Source organism: Neofelis nebulosa, chromosome 8 (assembly GCF_028018385.1).
Source record: "Neofelis nebulosa isolate mNeoNeb1 chromosome 8, mNeoNeb1.pri, whole genome shotgun sequence".
NCBI lineage: Eukaryota > Metazoa > Chordata > Mammalia > Carnivora > Felidae > Neofelis > Neofelis nebulosa.
Genome location: NC_080789.1, coordinates 73323436 through 73347417, shown reverse-complemented (window position 1 = coordinate 73347417; position 23982 = coordinate 73323436). Strand labels below are relative to the sequence as shown.

The 23982-nt window shown below is 38.1% G+C and overlaps 1 pseudogene; it reads left to right on the top strand.

Moving 5' to 3' along the window:
- Nucleotides 1–8884: 8884 nt before the first annotated feature.
- On the top strand, nt 8885–20142 carry LOC131519752 (ubiquitin carboxyl-terminal hydrolase 21-like; annotated as a pseudogene).
- The last annotated feature ends 3840 nt before the right edge of the window (nt 20143–23982 follow it).

The following is a 23982-nucleotide window of genomic DNA, read 5'->3' as shown; positions in this document are numbered from 1 at the left end:
CACTTTAAAGGCTTCCCCCTTATTTTCTGAGGTTATTTAACCTTGCTGCCAGTCTCAACTGTGCATAAATATTTTTGTGGCTTTGAAATCACCATCTTAATGGCATATAGATGCTATACAGTGAGCAATAAGAAGTGTATAAATATTCATTATCAGTCAAGATGCTGTCACACCTTACACAGGATGGAATCTCCAAAATTAAAATATAAAAAGGATAATTCAATTTTCCCTCCCCTTTTGTCTTTGACTTCATAGTTAAATGAATGGTGAGAATAAAGAACTGGACCCTGAAATTCATACCGAGTTTCAGGTGTAAGAAATTAAAACTAAGGACCAGTTCAACCCCGACAGTTTAATTTACTTCTCTTAAGATCTTTAATACCAAACTTATCAGTTCTCTCTGTTAGGCATTAACTTGTTAAATGAGTCTTAATTATACATAAGCAGATGGAGATTTGAATTAAAATTACCTTACACTCGAGTGGCTTTAGTTCATTATAACATATCTTCCTCTTAATCATTTAGGCAGTCTCATCATCTTTCATATAGAAAGTTATTAAAATATTCCAATTTCCATATTTCTTCAGATACAGCCACCATTAAATGGCAAGTAATGCACATTAGTAGGTGACTTATACCATCCAAGAATTAGTGAATTATTCATGTCAGGGACAATTTTTGTGCTTTTCTGTCATCTGTAGCATTTTCTTTTAAATACTTTATATTTACTTGATACGTGGAACCTCACCTCATTTAATTTTAAGTACCAATTTTAATTCCACTCCATTTTCAAAGGGATGATGAAAAGGGACACCATCAGCTTTATTTCGTACTTTGGTTCATCATAGTCCAGAAAGTGGGGGTACAAGAGTTCCTTGAAAACTTTCATAAAAGGATCAAGACTAAGTAGTTAATCATAGCAGCCTTCAAAAAGACCACTACATTCCAATACAATGTACCCAGGGGAAAAAAAAACACAATGCTTAAAATTAGCTCCCATATTGCTAAATATTACGAGACATAACTCAGTAGTAATTTTATTCCTGGAAAGTCATATTTCTAGACTTTACAACCAATCTTAAGATTTGTAACTTCTTCGAAGTTGCTAAAAATGTTGAGACAAGGCTCCACCCAGATATTGTTCAAAGGTCAATGACTCCAGTGTACCATAAGGCTAACTTAGGCCAAGTAGTAGTAACTTAGGCCATTTTAGTATTCCTGAAAGTGAGAAATTTACAGCTATTCCCTTAGGAACCCTCTTGAGAAAATTTCAAAGCCAGACACTGCCATGCCTTTCTTCAGAAGTCAAATTCCCCTTAGGCTGTTATTTTACCCAAGTAGTCAATCAGTATCCAATAATGTTCTGTTCCAGAGGCATCATTGGATTTACAGGCAGCAGTGACAGTGGCAGCAGAATCAAACCAGACAGCTGACAAGAGTGGAAGATCCTGAGTCTTGGCTGAGTCATCAAGACAAAAGTTCAGTCAGTCTTGTCAAGCATTGTCATATTTTATTTATAAAATGAAGCAGAATATCATCCTTTATGTCTGACAAAACTCAATATTCAACACAACTCCTTCTGCACCTCCTAGACTGTGTGAGTGAAGACAAATGAGGAGTCTCAAACCCACATGTAATTTGAAAAGTAGAGTAAACTGGCCCTGAGTTGCATGGTGAGTTGTAGTAGCCTCCAGTAGGATCTAAGACTGTACAAAACAACAAGAGACTACTTCTTGTAATGAAATGAAACCTTTCTCCAACTAGCAGGCAAGAGTTATACTAATTTTTAATTGCATCTTAGCAATTTGACATCACAGCTTGCTGATGATGCATGTTTCTATGGGAATGTAAAGTAAAAAATATAATCACATTTATACCTTGAAAGCAAATATTGAACTTGTAAGACGTGATAGAGGCATTAATTTCATTCTGCTCTGTTGTCTTCTAGAACAGAGGCCTCCACTTGTAGATACACACACACACACACACACACACACACACACACACACTCCAGTCCTCATGGAGATAGTTGTTTTCTAAACAAGCCTGTTTTCTTTTTCTTTTTCTCTTTGTATTTGTTTATTTTACCTATTCTCATATACCACTGATTTACTTGAAAAACAAATATGTAAGTGTAATATATATCTCAAAATCAATTTAAATTGGTCAATAATTTTTAGAGGCTTTGAATACTATCCAGCCAGGACTGCTCCCTGCCAAGGGTGGGGATTTAAACATGGTCACTTCTCCACCGGGAGCCTGTATACTGTTTGGGAATCCTCCAGTCAGCTCATACTCTAGACTCCAAGTAATTAAGTTTTCTGCTGCTGCTGCCATTGAAAGCTTCAGTCAGGTATAATTAAAACTGAGCCAATGACAGCAGTGGCATTTGTCAGAATCATCCAGTGGTTCAAATACCAGTTCTGACAGAAATGTCAAACTGATAGCACTCCCATCTTCCCAGTGCATGCAAGGGAAAGGCAGGGAATACTTTTATTATAAATGCTGGGCTGATAACCTTTTTGAATCCCAGAACACCCAATGCCTCACATGAAATTTCATTATCCTGGAAGAGAATTCAGTTCATAGATGCTCCCTTCCCATGGAGTAAAGCTCAGTCTAATACAATGGTCTTTGCTTCTGTTAAGTCTTTTAAGGAATTCTGAAATATACAAACAACCTAACAACAGATAGTCATGTGGGAAGGAATATTTTGCCCATAGAGGCATCAATCTCCTAAGTAATAATTTTCTCAGTTAAAGCTATTATCAATCAAGTGTCTAGATACATTGTTCTATTTGAGCTTTGTCATTTGTTTCAGTGATAAAAGATCATCCAAAATTAGTGAAATCACCATTCTGAAAGGGGAGAAGCCACAAACCCCCAAAATAAACCATCATTGACTAATTTCATGATCTGTTACCCAGCATAGTTCCTGGTAGGAGTCAGTGTATGTTTGGTGAGTTAAAGAATGAATGAATAAATCCATGAATGAATATCACAGACATTCTCAAGAATACAATTTCTAACTCACAAAATGAAAGTGGTTATAGAAATATAACTTTGTGCTTATTTACTTCTAGGGGGTGAGAAAGACAAAATGGAAAGAAGTGATTTGTCTTCCTTCTCTTTCTATGTGAGTACATGGTATTGATAATCGGATAAAGTAACAAATATAAAACACTTTCAACAGTCTTATGGTTAAGAAAGCAATCATTACGTTCACATGCCAAACAATAGCAAATATAAAATGGTGAGATTGAAACACTTGAGCTATTACACCTTAAAGGAGGATTAAATATTGTACACAGGGAATGTGATGACTACACATTTTTCTCCACCTTGTGATATATTTCTTAGTTATATCCCAAGAAAAGGTGTTGTGTTCAATGAAAAAGATTTTTAAATGATGGCCTTTGCATGTGCATATAAAACTATTAGAGATAAGAAGGAGAGATGAGAGAAAGTTGTAATTGTACAGAGCTACAACCCAGATAAAAAGTCAAATTGATACCAATATGCCTGGTACATGGGAAATACTCAACTAATACTTGTTGACTAGTAGAAAGAAAAAAGATTAAAAAAAAAAAAAAAGAAAAAAGGAATTTGTTTAGAATGGAGCTTAGTAAGTCCTTAAAGACTAGAACGTGAGATCCTAGGTCAGAGATGAAAAGTGGTTATAACTAAACCACTCTCCATAGGATAAAAGCAGGAAATGTGGTATGGAGAGAGAGAAACTCTGAAAAGAAGGGAGGGAGAGAATAATCAGAGCCATATGCAAGGAAGTAGGAACCTTTGACAAGAGGTGGCCAGGGAAAAAATTTTTAGTGATCAAGGGGCTGAGGGGCTTTTGAGAACAAGGATCTCAACAAGTTTTAAGATGTTTGCTTTTCCATTTCTTAAAATCCTGTCAAACTCAACATCAGTAAGGTCTATCACATGCATTGACTAGGAGATATTAAAGCAGGGGAACACATTCAGTTTTACATGCTACAGAGGGAAGAGAACACTCTTGGCAGGCAAAATGTCAGTTAGATCAAGAGTTCAGTGGAAGCAGAAGTCCAGATCCAGAAATGAACAATGAGAATGCAAACTTCTGTGAACTAATGAATATTAGGGCAGGAAATGGATTTCTTAAAAACAGGAGAGGACTGAGTCAATTGTGTATAAACATAGGCAGAGTGATTTCAGCTAATACCTGGGTTTTGTACTCAGTAGTTTTAATTGAGTCATCTGAATTCTTATGTATTTTTCATATAATCATTCATTTAATGACCCCACACCCCAAATTGTTATATGTCAATGTTTCCCAAATATTTTGCAAGGAAGACCAGTCCTTTAGAATATCAGGTATCTTTAAAAACAAAAACAAACAAAAATTAAAAACAGTTGGAGGAAGGTGATTTCAATTCCTTTGTTAAACTACTTTGTGGATGCTAAAATGACCAAAATAACACTTGATTCTGCACATTAGGGGTGCTATGAAAGTCTTAAGTATGCTTATCTTCAAAAGACCGGTTATATTTAGCAGTGTTACCTAAATATATTTGGAATGAGATTTTTCCATAGAACATCTTAAAAGACCCATCAGTGCTCTTTGAAAAATACCAGCCAGTATTCATTGAATCAACCCATGAAAAGAGATTAGCCCATCTGGGGCCATGAATGCCTTTCAGAACACCTTGAAACTTTCGACTCTCCCTCCAAAAGCATCCCATTCATACACAAAAAAAATACACATAGGACTTTGAAACAGGAATAGGAGGTAGAAGATTCTGAAAGTCGGAGGATTTTTAGATATTCAGAGGATATTTATTGTACAAGTCTGCCACAATTTATTTGTCCATTCTATTTTGAAGAACATTTAGGTTGTTTACATCTTTTGTTGCTATGAACATACTTGGATACATGTTTAGGCACGCAAATATATATATTTCTGTTGCAAAAATGAAGTATAGAGTAACTGGATTACAGAAGCACCTGGGTGGCTCATTCGGTTAAGTGTCCAACTTTGGCTCAGGTCATGATCTCACGGTTCGTGGATTCAAGCCCAGGCTCAGGCTCTGTGCTGACAGCTCAGAACCTGGAGTTTGCTTCAGATTCTGTGTCTCCCTCTCTCTCTGCCCCTCCTCCACTCGCGCTCTGCATCTCTCTGAAAAATAAACAAACATTAAAAAAAAAATTTTAAAAGAATGACCGGATCACAGAGTGTACATATATGTTCAACTTTAGTAGATACCGCTAAGTGCTTTTTCAAAGTTGTTAAGCCAATTTGTACTTCCACTGTCAGTGATAAGCATTTCATATACTTTTCTTGTCATTATCTTCGGCAAAACTCCATATCACACTTGACACTGTCATTTTTATTTTTGCCATTCTGATGGGTATATAAAAATGTGTCACTATGGATTTAATTTTTATTTCACCAATAAATAATGAAATTGAGCACTGTTTATATGTTTATCAGCCAGTTGGATATCCTCTTAAGTGAAGGGCCTGTTCATTAGTTTTGCCTATGTTTTCTTGGATTGTCTATAGTTCTCTTATTAATTTGCAGAAGTATCTTTATATAGTATGATATATAAACCTTTTGTTGATACATGTATTACAAATATCTTCCAGTTATGGCTTCTCTTCTTTGCTCTTTAAGTGTCTTTTAAAAGTGCAAATGTGATCAACGAGCGCCTCAAGTGTTCTAGGCTTACCTCCCTTCAGTGGCTCCCAATTCACTTTCAAAGATCTCCTTGGCTGCAGTGTAGGGAAGAGGTCAGAGGGGCTACAATGAGTTGGGGAAGCAGATGTGGAGTCCATTGGCTGATGCCAACCTGACAGTCACGTGGACAAGGCCCAACATTTGAACTGAAAACCTCTGTGGTCCTGGCTGGAAGACCATCTTGCATGGAGAGGAATCATTTTTTATCTGTAGTGCTCAAGTGAGCCAGTGGGCAAGCAAAATCATTTGGGAAGGTCTAATCCATCTGCACCATTTCAAGTAGGGAAAGAAATTTGTTGCTCTAGTTTGTTGAGGACATTCCTATTTTCCACATTTAAAGTCCCACACCTGGAAAACTCCTCAGCCAGGGTGAACAGGGGCAGTAAGTCACTCTAATTTCAGGACTGGGTCTGTTGTGTTAATCAGGGTACATATATATATCTTGCTCTGTTTTACATTTCATTAGAATGTACCAGGCAACAACAAAAACATAGTGTCTTTTGATAAATATAAGTTCTAGTTGTATGTAATGTATCAATCCTTTTTCTTTGTGATTAGTGCTCTACCAGTACTTGAAATCAAGTCATACTCTATGTTATCTTTCAGAATCTAATTTTGGTTTAACTTTTACACTTAGATCTGCAGTGTACCTGGTGTTGTCTACATAGCGTGAGGTAAGGATCAAGTTTTGTTTTGTTTTTTTCCATAAAGTTATCTGATCATTATTTATTGAGAAGAATATGGTTTTCTTACTCTGAAATAACACTTTTTATATGTGGGTCAGTTTCTGGACTTCATTCTTTTTTTTTTTTTTGGACTCTTTTGTTCTATTATCTAATTGTCTATCCTTATACCAAGAATACACCATCTTGATAATGTAGCTTTGTACATTTTTATATCTAGTAAATCTATGCTTACTTGGCTTTCATTCTTCAGGGTATTCTTGGCTTAATTTTCCCATCTGCATTTTCACAAAAAATGTTACCATTGGCTTATTTTCCACCAAAAGAAAAAAAAAGTCATGATTTAATTGGGGGTGTATTGAATCTATCACTTTGTAATGATTTGACCTCTTTATAATATCTGACTTTCCATTTCATGAACTTTCCAGTTTATAGTTCTTTTTCAAAAACTTTATTTGTATATATCCTAGGTATTTCATATTTTCAGAACCTTTGTATATCCTTCTTTCATTTTTTTCAATGGCATTTTGCTTGTAATGGCAAAATGAATTTATTTTCGTACATTAATCTTATATCCAGTGAATTGCTAAATTTATAATGGTTTAATTATAGATTCTTTTGGATTTTATATGTATATAATTATCATGCTCACAAATAATGTCAGTTTTATATCTTACTTTCTACCTCTTAGACCTTTTATTCTTACTTTTTGCACCAAATAAAACCTCTAGTATAATACTGAACAGAAATCATTGTGGTCATCCCTTCTTCGTTCCCAACCTGCAGGGAAAGCTTTTAATATCTCAGTATTAACTAATGTGTTTGCTATAGATTTGGTGTTTTTTTTTTGGGGGGGGGGTAATCTTTATCAGACAAGAAAGTTTACTTTTATTCCTGTTTTAATATTAGGTCTTAATTATAAATAGATGTTTAGTTTTATCAAATGTTTTTACTGCATATATTGAGATAATTATGATTTTTCACATTCTGTTAATACGTTATATCAAGTGACTTTTTTTTCAATATATGAAATTTATTGTCAAATCGGTTTCCATACAACACCCAGTGCTCATCCCAAAAGGTGCCCTCCTCAATACCCATCACCCACCCTCCCCTCCCTCTCACCCCTCATCAATCCTCATTTTGTTCTCAGTTTTTAAGAGTCTCTTATGCTTTGGCTCTCTCCCACACTAACCTCTTTTTTTTTTTTTCCTTCCCCTCCCCCATGGGTTTCTGTTAAGTTTCTCAGGATCCACATAAGAGTGAAAACATATGGTATCTTTCTCTGTATGGCTTATTTCACTTAGCATCACACTCTCCAGTTCCATCCACGTTGCTACATTTCATTCTTTCTCATTGCCATGTAGTACTCCATTGTGTATATAAACCACAATTTCTTTATCCATTCTTCAGTTGATGGAAATTTAGGCTCTTTCCATAATTTGGCTATTGTTGAGAGTGCTGCTATAAACATTGGGGTACAAGTGCCCCTATGCATCAGTACTCCTGTATCCCTTGGGTAAATTCCTAGCAGTGCTATTGCTGGGTCATAGGGTAGATCTATTTTTAATTTTCTGAGGAACCTCCACACTGTTTTCCAGAGTGGCTGCACCAGTTTGCATTCCCACCAACAGTGCAAGAGGGTTCCCGTTTCTCCACATCCTCTCCAGCATCTATAGTCTCCTGATTTGTTCATTTTGGCCACTCTGACTGGCGTGAGGTGATATCTGAGTGTGGTTTTGATTTGTATTTCCCTGATAAGGAGCGACGTTGAGCATCTTTTCATGTGCCTGTTGGCCATCCGGATGTCTTCTTTAGAGAAGTGTCTATTCATGTTTTCTGCCCATTTCTTGACTGTATCAAGTGACTTTCAAATGTCAAAGGAAACTTGTGTTCGTTCCTGAAATAATTTCAGTGTAGTCTTGAGTATTATCCCCTCTGGACCTGGTTTTGTACTATTTTATGAGAAGTTTTGCATCTACATCCATTAAAAATGTTAGTCTGGGGGCGCCTGGGTGGCTCAGTCAGTTAAGCGTCTGACTTCAGCTCAGGTCACAATCTCGCGGTCTGTGAGTTTGAGCCCCGCCTCGGGCTCTGGGCTGATGGCTCGGAGCCTGGAGCCTGCTTCCGATTCTGTGTCTCCGTCTCTGTCTCAAAAAAATTAAAAAAAAAATGTTAGTCTGTAATCATCCTTTCTTATGATGTTATTTACAGGATTTGGTATGAAAGTTATGCTGCCTTCATAAAACGAGTTGAGAAGTGTTAACATTTTTTATGTTCTCTGGAATATTTTTGTCTAAAACTGACATTATTTCTTTCTTAAATGTTTACTAGAATTCAACAGTGAACACATTTGGACTTGGAGTTCTCACTGTGGTAAAGCCTTTATATATAGACTTAATTTCTTTAATAGATGTAGGATTATTTCTTCTTCAGTGTGTGTAAAATGCTTTTCTCAGAATTTGTCTACTTAATTTAAATTTTTAAATATATTTGTTTAAAGAGCATCAAAACATGATCTTTTTTAGTGTCGGTAAGATCTATAGCAATATTCCCTTTCATGTTTCTCATACTGATAGTTTGGGCTTTTTTTTTTTTTTTCTTCATTAGTCTTGCCGGGAATTTAGCAATTTTATTATTCAAGAAACCAAGTTTGTCATTGTTGATCATCTCTGTTGTACATTATATCAGTCCTTTTACCTCTCTTTTTCTTTTTGTGCAGCATACAAAAACCATTTTATTATGATCACTGATTATATGGGTCACAAATTCACACAAGGCACAGTGGGGATGGCTTCTCTGTTGCCAAGTCTGGAGCGTCACTGGGAAGACTCAAAGGCTGAGGCTGAACAATTTGAAGGTGATGTAGCCACAAGTCTGAAAATTGATGCATGCTGTCATTTGGGACCTCAAATAAGGCTGTTAGTTGTCACACCTACATGTGGCCTTTCCATGTGGCTAGTTGGGCTTTTTTGCAACATGACAGTTGGGTTCCAAGAGGAAGTGTCCTAAGAGAACCAAGTGGAAACTCTGTTGTCTTTTTAAAAGATAACAATCTTATTGAGATAAAATTCACAATTTAAGGTATACAACTCAATGATTTTTAGTATATAACCACAATTAATCACTAAATTAATTTTAGAAGATTTTCATCTCTGGAGAAAATGATTCCCCATTCCCTCCAATCTTCCCATCCCTAGGCAACAACTAATTTACTTGCTGCCTCTATAGATGTACCAATTTTGGACATTGCATATAAACTGAATCCTACAATATGCAGTTTTTGGGTCTGGCTTCTTTCACTTAATTTTCTTTAGGATTCATCCATGCTATAAAATGTATTAGAACTTCATCCCTTTTTATGGTCAAATAACTCGTTATATCGATATACCACATTTTATATAGTCATTCATCAGATGACAGACATTTGAGCTTCTGTTTTTGGCCATTGTGAATAATATTGCTATCAACAATCACATAGTCCATTGTGTTATATTTTTGTGTCTCTTGGTTATCTACCTAAAAATGCATTGCTGAGACGCATGGTAATTTATGTATAAGCTTTTGAGGAACTGAGGATTGCTTTTAAAGTGTTTTCATAATTTTACATCCCTATGAGCAGTGCATAAAAGTTACATTTTGTCCACATTCATGCTACTACTTGTTTTCATTAATCATTTTGCTGCTTGTTTGAGCAATTACTGAGAGAAGGAGAAGTGTGTTAGAATGTCCTTCTCTGATTGTTTCTGCAATGTTTTCTACTTTTAGCTCTACCAATTTTTGTTTCATTTTGAGGCTATATTAGAACCATACAAATTTAAAATTGTTATAATTTTGTGTACAATGACCCTTTATGGTCCTCTTTATCTCTAGTATTTCTCTACTTTGATGTGATTACAATAATACCAGGCTTCTCTGCTTAGGATATGCAAAGTCATCTTTTTTCATTCCTTTACTTCCAACCTTTCCATAATCTACACTGAACAGCATATAGCTATGTTTTGTTGTTTCATCCAGTCTATTATATCAAATGTTATTTTAGCCCTATTACTTCAAATGTAATTACTGATATATCTAGTAGTAAATCTATCATCTTACTGCTTGTTTTGTTTGTCCCACTTGTACTATGTCCTATTTTCTCTCTTTTCTTGCCATCACTGGAAAAATGTATTACTGTTGTTCTTGTTATTTTCTTCTATATGTTATATTATTCTATTACTCCTTTATTTTATATTATCCTAGAAGTTACAATACACGTCATGGACTTATTAGAGTCTAATATAACTTACTACTTCCCTAAACAATAGAAGGACTTAGAACATTTTAGCTCTATGCATCTTCCATCTTTATGCTATAGTTTATATGTATTCTTACACATATTTTAATAATTTTGATCATTATTCACTGTGTTTACCCTTTTTATTGTTCTTCCTTTTTTACACCTCTCTGTTCTGTGTTGGATAGTTTTCCTTTCAGCTGAAAAAAATCTCAAATCTCTTTTGTGTTTTCTTTGGTTCAGGTATACTGATAAAGAATCCTCTCATTATGTTTCCATTTTGCCTTTATTTTTTTTTAACAACTTCACTGACGTATAATTGGCCAAAATAAAAACAAAAAAACTGAAGGTGTTCAGTTAAGTGTGCATTTTGATAAGTTTTGACCCATCTATATACACATGAAACCACACTAAAATCAAGAGAGCGAACATATCCATAAATCCCAAAAGTTTCCTTATTCTCTTTTATATTTTATTCCTCCTGCCCCTAACTCCCTTCCCATCTGATTCAAGGCTGAGTCCCTTGCTTCTTATTCCCATTCTATGCACTAGGAATTTAAATGAAGTCCTTTCATTAATACCATGGATTTTTTAAATCTAAGAAAGTTTAGATTCTAGGTAGCCAAAAAGAATGACAAATGCCCACCTAGTATGTTATCTAAAAAGTGTATGGGGCGCCTGGGTGGCGCAGTCGGTTAAGCGTCCGACTTCAGCCAGGTCACGATCTCGCGGCCCGTGAGTTCGAGCCCCGCGTCAGGCTCTGGGCTGATGGCTCGGAGCCTGTTTCCGATTCTGTGTCTCCCTCTCTCTCTGCCCCTCCCCCGTTCATGCTCTGTCTCTCTCTGTCCCAAAAATAAATAAAAAACGTTGAAAAAAAAAAATTTTAAAATAAAAAGTGTAAAGTCTAGGAAAGTATTTATTCTATCAAATGTTGAATATATGACTAGTTAAATGTATAAAAACTAATTTGTTCAGAAATAACTTACCAATGATTGAAATGTGTGACTCTAGATTTTGTGCTAAAAGAATAATAGATCTCCTTGTCATTTTTATTTTCCTAACTGTGAACCCCAAGTGATACAGTTGAAACAGAGAAAATGCACTTTTTTCTGGAGTACAAGTAGGTAAAGATTATAAATAGGATCTAGAGCAGTAAATACTAATATTTCAGGAGGAGATATGGACTCCATTTTGGAACTAATGAAAGCTATGGACTCTCCCTCCAAAAAGAGAAGTAGACAACCCACATTTACATTCAACATTATGGGTACCATTTCAAAAAGCTTAGAGCCCAACTGAAGCTCATGAGTGAATCCAGTATTAGGAATTCCTGTTCAAAAAAAAAAAAAAAAAAATAGAATTCCTGCTCCAGAGGGGAGTTGGGGGCAGGAATGGGCAAAATCGATGGAGGTCATTAAGAAGCACAAATTTCCCAGGCGCCTGGGTGTCTCAGTCTGTTAAGCATCCAACTTCAGCTCAGGTCATGATCTCGTGGTTCGTGAGTTCCAGCCCTGAGTCAGGCTCTGTGCTGACAGCTCAGAGCCTGGAGCCCGTTTCAAATTCTGTGTGTGTGTGTCTCTCTCTCTCTGCCCCTCTCCCACTCATACTCTGTCTCTCTCAAAAACAAACATTTTTTTAAAAATTAAGAAGCACAAACTTCTAGTTATAAAATAAGTCACAGAGATGAAAATACAGCATAGGGAATATAGTCAATATTATAATAACATTATATGGTGATAGATGGTGACCACACTTACCATGGTAAGCACTGAGTAATGTATGGAATTGTCTAATCATTATGTCATATACCTGAAACTAAGAAACATTGTATGTCAATCATGCTTCAATAACAAATAAAAGCAAAAAGAGAATTCCTAATCCAGATCAAAGAACATTTAATCTTTAAGAATGAACAAAAAGATACAATGTTGGAGTTTCATTAAATGCTTTCTTATTCAACACTTTTCAATTATGTGTGTCACAGAAGCCATATTCTATATTTGCCCTTTTTAATTAAATTATTTATTTTAATTTGAGAGAGAGAGAGAGATTGAGTAGGGTGGAAAGGCAGGGGGAGAGAGAAAAAAATCTCAAGCAGGCTCCACACTGAGCAGGGAGTCAAACACGGGACTTGATCTCACAACCCTGAGATCTTGACTTGAGCTGAAATCAAGTCGGACATTCAACTGACTGAGCCACCCAGGCAACCCCATATTTGCCTTTTATTTTACCAAGAATTGACAGTTGAGAGTCACTGATCGAAAAGAGGGGAAGAAACTCATTTAAACTTTAGATTTAAAAATATAATGGTATATAACAATAAGAAACACCAATTCTGCAAACACATGCACTGAAAAAGGAACACCTTCTAGTAAATAGATTTCCAAGAATGGGAAGGTTAGGGATTTTGCCCGTGACCCAGAGGAGCAGACTATGAACATAAGTCTGTATCATGCTCACAGATAGTTCTTGTTAGGTGTACACGGTAACCTCAAACATTTGAATTTGTTGTATACTCAGGAATTGGGAAGTTTCACATAATTTTTTTTCTGTCCCCTCTTTAAAAATCAGAAGATACAGACACAGTTGGCCCATACTTTTATGCAGCACCAGTCAATAGGGGCTGAGTAGCCACTACTTTGTTTTCCCAGTTCACTGCAGTCCTCAGAAGTACCTGCTTCCCTGTTTCATCATGTCTAGTACATGGCTAGACATGGAGGCATTGAAGCATGCAACCCATGATGGTCAGCCCTTGAATAAATGAATGTTGACCTAGTGTCACAGAACACTCTCTTCTGGGCAAGCCTGTCTTGCCCATTTCCTTCCTGCCTCTAAAATTACACCTAGCTCCTTGACAAGAGTTTCCAAACTCATCCCGCTCTGTCTGAATTCATCTCCACTCAATTTTTTCCAGATAACTTCCAGCTGACCTCCCACCATGCTGTTCCAAGGAACAAAGCTTCCTGAAAGGATGCAGGATGAAGGATTGTGGCTGGACTGCTAACCCCATAGTTGACAACCTCTGTGGTGTTCCCGTTTCTTGAAACCGCTTTTTCTTTCCTTTAGTTTTTGTTTGTTAATTTTGACCTTCATTAGAAAGGTTAATACACTTCATCAGGATACTTCGTGCTGAAAGTTATGTCCAAAGGACTATATTTCTTAGTGAAAATGTCTTAAGAGATCACAGTTAGTATTTGTAGCAGAGCTGGGTCAAAATTAACATATTACAACAGCTTGTGTCAGCCTGGGTTGCAAACTTTCCACAAGAAAGGGTAGGCCGAAAGGTCATACTCATCAGCTCATACCACAGAGAATTGCAGAATCCTAAAGGATGATTTCTTCCCTTTGCACATAAAAGTCACTGACTCCTCTCGCTCCAGCCACCATCCCCCCACCTCCTGCCCATGCACAGGACTTTCATACACACCACTTGCCCCACAGTCCCCAGCTAGTTTCTATCCCTTCTGTCTCTGTGAATCTGATTTCCTTGGGTCACTTTCTAGCTTGATTAAATACGTATTACATTGTTCTACCTTTTTTGTTGTCTGTATGATGGAAATGCATATTTAAACCATTAGGGAGCCACTAGCCCAGACCTCAGCAATGACCGCAGTTAATAACAGAGTTCTCACTCACAATGTCATGTGGGATCTTTGCCTATGGCACGATTTGCTAGCCATGAAAACCTCTTTAGCACCTCCCTCCATTATGCAAATACCCCCGAAAAAACACTTCCCTATTTCAGCCACTGAATTGCAGGCTGCGGTCCCAGGCTGCACACCCCAGCCTGCAGCGCATGGGTGGGATTGCCAGAGTGTAACGGGACACAGGTTTCTGCACAGGTGGATGCTCAGTGGATTCTGTACTCAGCTAGAAGAAGGCTGAGCCTGACTTGGCTGCCCAGTCAGTATGATGTCCAAATGACAGGTTATTTTCTGTTACTTGTCTGCCAGTGTTGGCTTTATCAAGCCTGAGGCTGGTAAATGAAAGATGCCCTCACTTTACCACTAGTGCTGCTGCACTAATTCTTCCAGGTCACAATCCAGAGCCTCTGAGAGCCAAGCTGTGTCCTCAGAGAACAAAAGATGAGGAGAAATTGAAGCCTCCAGTCCCAGGCCTGGGCTTTTTCCTTTCTCTACTGGCTCCAGCATCTGCACCAGAGAGCACAGCAGTGTCTTCAGTTCTACGAGACCGCTGTCTAACAGGTGCAGCAACTGGGAAACATTCCAATCTCCAGGGATCTCAGGGGGTCTCAGAGTTTCAGGTCACCAAACTTAACGTTTGCTTAGCCTACCCCCCCGACTTTGCAAGAGGCTATCTTTTTCATTGGGGTCCCATCCTTTCTATACCCTTTGTCCCAAACCACCACCAATTCATATTACATCCTGAACCTCTAAATCAATCCATCTCTCTCTCTGTCTCCTTCTCTCTCTCCTTCTCTTTCTCTCTCCCTCTTTATAAAGCATGCTGTCTTTCAATTAACATAGTGATGACCTATTGTCACCCGTTACCATGCTAATCCAGAGCTGGTGTGAAATTACTTTATAATAAACACTATGGAGTTCTGACTTCCAATTAATTTTTCACATGCTGCGCTAAATCAGATTAACTCTCTCCCTGTACCATCACTTTTGACCACAGACGTAATTCTTTCCTTATAATGAAATAGAGGATTAATTTATATGAAGCATATCTGTACACATTTGCAAATAAATGTAAAGATAGATTTTATGCCATATTTGCATTGTGCACAGTGCTGCAGTAGTGCAGACTCTCTGAGATCACTTTCTTGTGTTCCCTGGGTGGGCAGAGATCTTTCCAGTTGTTGTCGTTCCTCTGTTAAATTCTAACTAAATGCCTCTATGAAGAATAAGCAAAGAAATGCTCACATGTGCCATGGTGCTGAGAGAGCGGTGACTTCTCCCGTAAATCGTACAATACCGCATTAGGAGTAGCTGAAGGAAAATGTAAACACTCTGAAATGGAAACAATAATCATTAACTACTAAATTGATTGGTACTCTCCCTGGATGTGCACATTCACATTCATCCTGAGTGAGTGGAGGGAGGGTAGCTTTTTAAATGACCATTAAACTGAAGGAATTTGATGACAATTTCAAGCAAATGATAGCTTATGCCTTTTTAAAACTAATATAGCCCCTGCACTAAATTATATTTTTGGTGAAATAATTATTTTCATCCTTGAAACTCATTATTAGAATGGAGTATTGGAAGATGAATGTAGGCACACACTAAATGAACAAATTTGTGTTAAAAAAATTAATCATACTACCCAGATGCTGGACTGTATTTTTTTTTCTTCTGTCAGTCTCCAGTGTATTTCATTCAGCTTCTTCTATTACTACAAAATATTGATAGAAAAATTTCCCCAACACATATTTTCTTTTTGACACCAAATGAGAAAAACTGCCAGAAGAACTAAAGGTATGGCCCATATAAAAGATAAATGTGTGCTTATCAAATCCTCTTAAACCAATCTTTTATTAACAGTAGAGGAAATAAAATCTTGTTTAGTGTTGCAATGATGAAAATACTTACAGCTGAGTTATTTTAAAACAGACCTAGCAAATTATGCTTGGCCAACACTGGAAACGTATTCATTCATTCAACAGGTATTGATTTGATCCCGGCTATGTGATAACCACTACTTGAAGTACAACTGATAAAAAAAATGAACAAGCCAAATTCCCTGCCTTCATGGAGATCCCCATCTGAGGGTACGCAAACTTGAAATTATAAAAACTGTCAATCATCATCTCGTGATCATTGACTGAGCTCTTACTATATGCTCTCCACTGTGCCAAATGCCTTCCTATTATATATTTCAATTATCATTAATACTTTCCTCTAGATTATTATTGAACACATTTTATAGATGAATAAAGCTTAGAGGTAGTTCATCCTAACTTTACAGATATATAGTGGTAAAACTAGAATTCCAAACAAAGGTTTTGAACTAAAATCCCTGTGCTATACTGCTTCTGACATCCATTGTCCCCAAAACATGTATCGTTATCTTGTGTTTGTTGAAAGTTTATTTTTTGTCCTATGGTGGGTAAAAAAATAGAGGCAATAGGCACAATTCCCCACCTAAGGAGATTTCCAGTCTACCGGAAGAAAATTATACATTCATGAAACAACTATTCTTAACATAGTTAAGTCAAACATTCTTTGAGGTAGGTAAGTTTATAGTCCATATACATGAAGTGTGCATGTCGATGGGGGAAAGGGGCATGATTATTTGCTGACATTTATCTCTATTTGAATAGCATATTCAACTTCTATGATTTTACTCATTGTACAATGCATTATTAATTTAACCAATGATTTTAAAGAAAAAATGAAACAGTACGACATTAAATGTGGCCATTATATGCTATACAACGTGTCCTCACTTGTTTTTTTAAGGCTAAACCTATTTTATGGGTGACATGCTGGCTAGGCAGGCTTTGGGGCAGAACAAAGAGTTGGACTTAACTCTTCAAGGGACTGAAGGCTTGGGGTCCTGGCTGGTGCCCCAGGCCTCCCACAGTGTCAACTGGGGTCAACTCTACTGGAACTGAGAGGCAACAGGGAGATGAGATAGGAAAGAGGGGTGAGAGGAAAGGCAGGTGGTGGGAAAGGAAGTGGAAGGAAGGGGTGAGGAGAGAGGGAAGGGAAGTAGGGCCGGGCTGGAGCCAAAGCCAAAGTCAGAGGTGGTCAGGTCAGCATCAGGAGACACTCAAAAGGGAGCCTCCTGGGAAGTGCAGGCATCCATGAGGGCCCTTTTGAGCTACTCAGAGGTGACAAACATCCCCTCATTCCAGAAACCCAAACAGAGAAAGGAGGGCATGAACCCTTTGCAGAAGGCACAGGGACCCTACTTATGGAAAGGGCACAGGAGCCAGCACTGCTGTACTGGCCCAGGGCAGAGTTCACATATCTCATCTTGACCACATCATAGTGCAGAAGCCTGCCCTAAAGATGGAAGTGAATTGGTAGGGGTGGTGGTCTGTCGTGAGGTTGGCCTTCAGGAGGGCGTACTTTTTTAAAATTTTTTAAATGCTTTAATTTATTTTTGAGAGACAGAGACAGAGCATGAGGAAGGGAGGGGCAGAGAGAAAGAGAGAGGGAGACACAGAAACCAAAGCAGGCTCCAGGATCTAAGCTGTCAGGACAGAGCCCGATGCGACGCTCAAACCCACAAACCGTGAGATCATGACCTGAGCTGAGTCAGATGCTTAACCAACTGAGTCACCCAGGTGCCCCCTTCAGGAGTGCATCCTTGATGAGATCATAGGTCACCAGATCAGCACCGTTGACAATGGCATTATGAGCAACATTGTAAAAGGACCCTTTCCACAGTCTCCAGAACCCTTCCTCTCCAGCAGTGGTCTTGTAAGCATCAACAAGCCAGACCAACAAAGATGGTGGTAAGCCCTGTGGTGGGAGAGATCTGGGCAACAGATGCAGCAACAGTAGTGGTTAAACTGAAGCTTGGCCCTAGGGGTTTTGGGGGTGAGCTCCATGGGTGTAGTAAGGGGTGACCCTGAGCTGGGGCTTGGCCTAGCCCGAGGTCCCCTGCTACCTCACCAGAGGACAGGTCCAGCCTGTGTTGTCCATGGTGTCCCCATGCCGCAGCCCTCTAACACCACCTGGGCCAGACCTAAGAGCGATATTTTGATGTCCAGAATGGGATCAAAGCTACCATTTGCCCCATGGGCCAGAAGCAAGAAGAGCAGAAACCAGCCCCTGGGCCAAACCCCATGTTAAGACCTTTGCCTCCCCTGCCAGGTCCCTCTGAGGAAAGGCTCCAGAAACTGGAACTGGGATGTTCCAGTGACAGATGTCAGGCCCTCGTCCTAGAAGACCCCTTCCAGCAGATCATGGAGTTCTGCTGCCTGACTCACCACTCCCTGTGGCTCTGCCTCTCCCTTCCAGAACCAAACTAGGTCATTCCAAATCTGTGAGCAGTGGGGACTTGCGACCTGTGGAGATTGCCTTGGGAGGGTGCATGGCTGCACTGAGCCACTTGGGGCTCCGACCTGAGCCTCCCACTTTGAGACTTATCTCTCCACCACCTCGAGGGCTTTCCTGCCCCCCCCCCCACCTTACTCAGCATACAGATGGAGACCCTTACTCCCCACGGCTCCTTCCACGTCCTATCTGCCCGGCCCTCTGAGTCTTTCTACTCCAATGACAAAATGGCTTATCACACACTGCTTCTGGGCTCTGGTCATGTGGGCCTCTGAAATCTGGGGAACACATGCTTCCTGAATGCAGTGCTACCATGTTTGAGCTGTCCTCACTCTTTCAGACTTCTAACTGCTATGGGACTTCCAGCAAGAGATGCCTGGAGTGGGTGGAGCCCAAGACCTCTCTGAAGCCTTTGCAGATGTGATTGGTGCCCTGTGAAACTCTGATTCCTTGTGAAGCTGTGAATCCTACTACCTTCTGAGCCGTCTTCTACAAATATGTTCCATCCTTCTCTGGACACAGCCAGCAGGATGCCCGAGAGTTCCTGAAGCTTCTTATGGAGCGGCTCTACCTGGAAATCAACCAACGAGGCTGCCGGGCAATCCTGGCCAACAGTCCAGCTCACTCCCAACCCCACTGTGGAGGGGCTCTGCTAGAAGAACCTGAGTTAAATGGTGATGACCAGGCCAACTTAACGTGGAAGTGTTACATAGAGGGAGAGGACAGCAATACTGTGGACCTGATTCTAGGCCAGTTGAAAAGTTGTTTCAAGTGCCAGACCTGTGGGCATCACTTCATGACCTATGAGGATTTTTGTGACCTGTCCTGCCCATCCCAGAAAGGATTTGTGGGTGGCAAGGTGTCTCTGCGGGAATCGTTTCAGGCTTGTCACCAACGATGAAGAGCTGGAGTCAGAGAATGCTCCAGTGTGTGACAGATGTTGGCAGAAAACACGAAGTACCAAAAAGTTGATGGTACAAAGATGCCTCTGAATCCTTGTGCTGCATCTTAATCGATTTTCCACCTCCCAAGACTCCATCAGGAAAAGTTCAGCAGGTGTAGACTTCCTGCTGCAGCAGGACAAAGCCCGAAGCCCTGTATGCCCTTTGTATCTACTTGGGGCAGTGTCCACTATGAGCACTATGCAGCCCTCTGCTGGTGCCAGCCCGGCTGGCACGTCTGCAATGACTCTCATGTCTCCCCTGTCAGTGAAAATCAGGTGGCATCCAGTGAGGGCTATGTGCTGTTCTACCAACTGATGCAGGAGCCACCCTGGTGTCTGTGACACTCCCTGTGAAACCCTTTCAACACTCTTAAGCCCCAGGCTCTCCACTTACCTCAGAGACATCTATTTTTATGTCTTTATAATTGGGGAGGTATTGGTTGCAGCTTCCATTATCTTTTTGTTTTTTTAAATATAATTTATTGTCCAATTGGCTTACATACAACACCCAGTACTCATCCCAACAAGTGTCCTCCTCAATGCCCATGACCCATTTTCCCCTCTCCCACACCCCCCCCAGCCACCCTTAGTTTGTTCTCTGTATTTTTTTTTTTATGTTTTATTTTATTTTCAAGAGAGAGCATGAACAGGGGAGGGCAGAGAGAGAGAAAGACACAGAATCAGAAGCAGGCTCCAGACACCGAGCGTGTCTGCACAGAGCCAGATGTGGGGCTCGAACCCAAGAACCGTGAGATCATGACCTGAACTGAAGTCAGACGCTTAACCAACTGAGCCACCCAGGAGCCCCTGTTCTCTGTATTTAAAAGGCTCTTGTGGTTTGCCTCCCTCCTTCTCTGTTTGTAACTATTTTCCCCCTTCCCTCCCCATTATGTTTTTGTATTAAAAAGTACCCTTCCTTTGTCTATCAGACAGAGCTCCCCAGGTCCCTGCCAGTGTACAACCCAAAGACCCTCAATTCTTAGAGTGGAGGATATACAGCACCATACGAATAATCTATTCCTTGCGGTTTAAAAAACTTTACCAACAGCATTTTTCACAGAACTAGAGCAAACAATCCTAAAACTTGTATGGAACCACAAAAGACCTCAAATAGCCAAAGCGATCTTGAAAAAGCAAAGCAAAACTGGAGACATCACAATTCCAGATTTCAAGTTAGATTACAAAGTGGTAGTAATTTAAACAGTAATGTACTGGCATAAAAGTAAACACAGGGATTAAAGACCTAAATGTGAGGCCTGAGACCATAAAAATCCTTGAAGAGAGCACAGGCAGTAATGTCTCTAACATTGGCCATAGCAACTTTTTTCTAGATATGTCTCCTAAGGCAAGAGAAATAAAAGCAAAAATAAACTACTGGGACTGTATCAAAATAAAAAGCTTCTGCACAGCCAAGGAAACAACAAAACTAAAAGGCAATCTACTAAATGGAAGAAGATATTTATCTGCAAATGACATATCTGATAAAGGGTTAGTATCCAAAACATATGAAGAACTGATTCAATTCAATACCCAAAAAATAAATAATCCAATTAAAAAAATGGGCAGAAGACATGAAGAGTCATTTGCCTCAAAGACATCCAGATGGCCAACAGACACATGAAAAGATGCTCAACATCTCTTATCATCAGGAAAATGCCTATCAAACTACAATGAGATATCACCTCACATCTGTCAGAATAGCTAAAGTCAAAAACATAAGAAACAAGTGTTAGCGAGGATATGGAGAAAAAGGAATGCTTTTTTTTACTGTTGGTGGGAATGCAAACTGGTGAAGCCACTGTGGAAAACAGTATGGAGGTCCCTTAGTAATAGCACTACTGTGTATTTACCCCCAAAATACAAAACACTAATTCAAAGGGATATATGCACCCCTATGTTTATTGCAACGTTATTTACAATACCTAAACTATGGAAGCAGCCCAAGTATCTATCAATAGACAAATGGATAAAGATGAGGTGGAATGAAAAATACACACACACACACACACACACACACACACTCATTCCACAGAATATTATTCAGCCATAAAAAGAACAAAATCTTGTCATTTGCAACAACATGGATAGAGCTAGACAGTATAATGCTAAACAAAATAAGTCAGTCAGAGAAAGACAAATACCATATGATTTCATTCATTTGTGAAATTTAAGAAAAAAATGAGCAAAGGAAAAAAAGAGAGAAAAAACAAGAAATAGACTCTTAGTTAGAGAACATACATGGTTACCAGAGGGGTCATGGGTGGGGGAATGGGGGACATAGGGGGTGCGGATTAAAGAGTACACTCTTCATGATTAAAAAAAGCAAATAAAAATAAAAAGGGAAAAGAATGTAGAAATACAGAATAGAGAGACAAGGGGAAATGAAATGTGATTTGAAACAGCTCATGTAAGCCAACAACAAAGTATAACTTAAAAAAAAAACCCTTCACTTTGAAACTATATATATGGACTAGCACATTTTAAAAAAAGATCTTCTGGATGACTCATTACCAATACTCATCTCTTTAACGGTATTATTAAATCCTGTTATTTATATTTTCTTAGATATTTCATCCTAGCTTGCAAATATATTACCATAAATAAAATTAAAACATATCTTTATAATTTATTTAATCCTGACATCTACAGTTATTTCTAATTTCTAATGCTTATTTTACTCTTCTATTTTCTTTTTTCATCTGATTGATTTCACTAGTATCTCATCTCTCTTATTCTTTTTTACCTTTTTTACAGTTCTTCAAAGAGCCATTTTATTCAAACGGCCAATTCTTACATTTGCTTTTCATTGCTTATGTTCTTTATTTATTAATTCATTCATTTCTGCTTGTATGTTCATTAATTATTCTACTTGCTCTAAATAGAGATATTTTTCTTCTTTTCATAATTTCTTGAGTTGAATAGTAATTTTTAATTTTTCTTCTTTAAATACCATGCATTTTCCTCCTTGGTTGTATCTCATAATTATTTTCCTAGAAATTCTGTTTTTTAAGCAGTTTTGAGTTCCCCCTTTAAGAATTTATGAGGACAATGTTTTCTCATGTTTTTCTCTGTTTATACTTCTGGTATTTGTTTTCAGTTTTAATAGAATACAGTTCAGAGTGTTGTATAATATTTGGCCAATAAGATACTTGTAATAAAATATATTTGCTGTTTGTATAATATAAAGTTTGATGAGTATCAATTTAAACAAGTTTGGCTATTATTCAGATTATCTCTCTCTAGTTATTTTGTAAGCATTTTATGTGAAAATAACTCAAATACTGTGTAAGATCTTCTAATGCTATCATATTTCTGTGGATTCTTTTTCTTATAATTAAGTAGCTTTTGCTTTTAAATTTCAGTACTATGTTATTTAGAATATAAATATACAGGGTAGTTGTGTCTTCAGCCATAAAACTGACTCTCTGGCCAAATATCTTGATGTATTTTAAAAAGTTTGTCTCTAATATTTATTTTTTAACAATTGGCTTGAGTTTCACAATTACAAGGAATTGAGTATCATAATTACTACATGGAATAGTAAGATGAACAGTGAATTACTCAGAGGATAAAATATTGTCTTTTTCATCAAAGAATAGTGATAGAACAATGAATTGAATGAATAACCATTAAAACTATCTTAAAGTCTATTACAGTTTCTAGAATATTTCTTTTTGTAATCTATAGGTTTTTTTCAGCTTTCTTTTCAGTTTTACAGAGATAAAATTGTCAAAGTTGTAATATATCAAAAGTGTGTAACATGGTGATTTGATGTATATCTACATTATGAGAGGATTCCAAAATCGAATAACACCTAAATCATCACTTACTTACTTTTTTCCCCTTGGTGAGAGCACTTAAGTTCTACTCTCTTAGCAAATTTCAATCATGCAATACAATATTATCAACTGTAGCCACCATGTGATACATTAGATCCTCAGACTTTATTCATCTTATAACTGAAAGTTTATACCCTTTTGCCAACCTCTCCCTGCCGACCAGCCCCTAGCGACCACCATTCTACTCTTTGTTTCTATGAATTCAACGCATCATATACATATTATAACTTGTGAGCAAAAATACCACTTAACTGAAAACTAATGGATAAGAAATAATAAAAGAAATCACAGACTATCTAAGGGTTAGTATTAGCTATCACATTATGTAACATTAAATATGGCCATTGTCAATAAATACTGACTGAGCTTCTTCTAAAGTTAATGAACTGTATTTCAAAAATATGATATGATCCCTCTCCTTAAAGAAATTAGGAATCAGACATTACTATTGAATAGCCTTTTTAGCATTTTCTATGTGCAAGATGAATGATACACACCCTAACAGGTATAAATGCTAAGAAGAAAGGGCATTTGCTCAGTGTGAGGGAAAGA